Source organism: Oryzias latipes, chromosome 21, assembly GCF_002234675.1.
Source record: "Oryzias latipes chromosome 21, ASM223467v1".
Taxonomy (NCBI): Eukaryota; Metazoa; Chordata; class Actinopteri; order Beloniformes; family Adrianichthyidae; genus Oryzias; species Oryzias latipes.
This window is the reverse complement of record NC_019879.2, coordinates 4077064-4080353: the sequence shown is the minus strand read 5'-3', so window position 1 is coordinate 4080353 and position 3290 is coordinate 4077064.

The following is a 3290-nucleotide window of genomic DNA, read 5'->3' as shown; positions in this document are numbered from 1 at the left end:
TTGGTCATTTGATACGTTTGAGTTCTCCTGCCATATGTACCACACCAGAAAGCTTTAAAAAACTCCAAACCACTCTCTAAAATCTAGAAGAAGTACAATGCAAGGCAATGGAGCCATTGTTGGCCGGGCAAACACAATTTTATATGTGCAAAATAAAGTATTTCCATCTCAAATAGTGTCTCTGTGCAGCCAATAGAGGTTATAATAAATCTGAAGCACTACCAAAAGCTAAGTTTAGCTTGTAGCTTAGTTTTGATAATTGACTTTATAAGCTTCCATTGATCTATTTTACTAAACCCCATTAGCCCTATCCAGGTCACTGGGTTGCTGGAGCCTATCCCACCTAAGTTTATTATATTAAGTTTACTTGAGTATAGGTATAGCAAGTCTACCATGTATGTATAGTGTGTAAAGTATACTAACTGAACACCTATTCAGACTAAATTGGAACATTTTAAGTCTGCAATACATAGATGATATATAAAAATCAGGTACCGGTACACTGACTCAATTTTAGTATAGACTAAGTATAGTTGTAGTACACTTAAATAGACTACTATTTGCAAAGAGAGGGGTACACCCTGGATAGGTTACCAGTATGTTACATTACCACACAATCACATCCACACATATTCACACCTGGAGACGATTTAGAATCATGATCTAACCTTTGACACATGTTTTTAGACTGTTGGAGGAAGCAGGAGTGGCCTGAGAACATGAATGCATGCACAAAGAGGACAATGCAAACTTTGTGCAGAAAGGTCCACCCCGGGTTTCTTCCCAGCACCTTCTCGATGTGGGAGTGTTAACCACAAGCCAGCTCTGAAACTCAGTTAACCAAAAAGTTCAAAGGTTCATTTACTTTCTTTCAAGACAAGATGTCGAAACAGGATGACCTAGATTAGGATTTAGCTTTAAAAAGAAGAGAATTCTTCATGTTTGGTACTCAGACTAACAGAAAGTCAATTAAAAACAAATAGAAGAGGGATTAATAAAAGCAGAAAATCAGAACATTACCATGCATACATTCTACATAGTATGTTATTGGTGCATGTTGACACAAGAACGGAGTCATTGGTTTTTGTAAGTGTAAACTGGCTCTGATTTAGAAGTTGGTCATGAACAAAGGACAGCAGAGTAACAATTATGAGCCATTTGATTGACCCTACAGCCAGTCTATCTCTGGAGCTGCAGAAGACGACTATTTATCCAGAACAGCTTCTTGTTTTCGCCTTATTAGTTTGAGGATTAATGCCATGCAGGCAAACCTATCAGTACCGTTGCCATGCACCCTTCGTCCTGTCCGAGCAGCTAAAAGTCAATACACAAAGTGACAAATGGGGTTTAAATCAACACACTCAAAGGAGTATTAGACAACCCCTAATGTAAAAGCAAAACATGTCCTTCACAAGAGACACTCAGCTGCAAAAATCTGTGTTTATTTGCTGGACTTGACAAAAAAAAAACAGGTTGGTGTGCACAGGAAGACATCTACGTAGTTTGTGCTGCTTTACAAGCCGCCGCACTGTTAAGGCTGAATTCTGAGGCACTTGAAACCACAGTCTTCCAGCATGCAGAACAGAAGCGGCTTTGCTTCACTGTGACAACTCACTTTGTCCCACGGTGATTTGCTTGTTTGATTTAGTCAATTCTTCAGCCCTGTCAACACATGCAAGAGGTTAAAGGAGATCTGTCGTTATCTTTGATATAGATGTTCTGCTATTAATTAAGTATACCTTGAAGAAATATGATGTAAAACCCAAACTGTGAATTCTGTGTCTGTCTCCAAAAACACTTTGTCATGACGAGTAAAAATGAATAATAAACTCATCAAAATGACTATTCAATTACAAACCTCTTTTCTAAAGTGTTAAAGTATTAAATGCTATTTAGCGTTCACAGTTTCTGAGATTTATTCCTGTCAATAGAATAAATCACTTCTCATTTTCGTGTGTTTCCTCTGTCAGGAATGAGCATGTAAAAAAAAAACGGTGTCACTTCTAGAATGACATTCCCTGGGGTTCTTGCTGTGTGTTTGTGGTTTAAAAAAAACTTTAAGCACAGGGTTCGTGGTTATGGCAATTAGTTTAAAACTGAATGTTAGTCAAAAAGGAATTGATTTGTGTCCATGTATGAAACTTCTGAACAATGTGGGGAAGCCCAGATGAGGCTGTGCAACGGCCCCATCTCATCGAATCATCAAAAACATGAATACTGTAACTTTAACTTTGAACAAGTTTTACTACAAATGTTTGTGAAATGATTACACATCGATTACGATGATTTAACCCTTGTGCTATCTTAGATGACCCCACCCTGGATGTGTTTCTCCCTACCATGACAAAGGTGGATAAAGGTGGAAAGATTTCATGTAATCCATGGACAGCAGTGAAGATCACAAATCATTGAAGAAAAAAGGTTCAGCGCACTGTCTAGTGGGGTCTAGATGACCCAACTCCCAACGTTAAAGTGCCTAGGATAGCACAAGGGTTACGACGGACAACACTGGATCGGTTTGGCGGTTTGTTCATAGAGGTTATGATGATGTGAGCTAAGCAAACAGATGAGAGCTGAAAGCCTGTGTTGGACAGCTTTTACCATTACAACAGGAGGTTGAGTAGCTTTGGACACACAATGTTTATTTGTATTGGGGGCTAAAATGTATTTCTATATCTTTGCATTTCTTTTCAAGGGTACAATACATGAAGAAGGGTGTGAAGAAGTTGAAGAAGGATCACAAAAAAGCACAGGATGGGGTGGGATTGCTGAATAAAGAGACAAAACGTTGCTTAAGGTTTCACATGTAGATACTGATCTTATTTTTTAAGCACACATACGAACCATGTTACAAAGATTGCATTTTATCATCTTTGAACTTTGCCAGAGTTAGATCCTTTCTCTCTACAGCAGCACTAAAACATTAATACATGTTTTAAACTCTTGAATAGATTATTGGAATGCCCTTCCTTCTGGAACTGAGAACAATACTATCATTGGGCTACAGCCTGTTCTAAAGTCAACTGCACGTCTTTTAACTAGGACCATAAAGAAGGAGCACAGTCAGCTTTAAGATCAATTTTAAGGTTTTATTAAGGTTTTTTTTGGTTTATAAAAATTTGAATGGATTTGGGCCTTCAATTTTGTCGTATTTACTTTGTGTGTGATCCTCTTTAGTGTATGACCCTCCCAGAGTCCTCAGGTCCTCAGGTGAAGGTCTGCTGGTGATCCCAAAAGTCCAAACAAAGACCCAAGGCGATGCCACGTTTCAGCACCGTGGGCCTCACCTG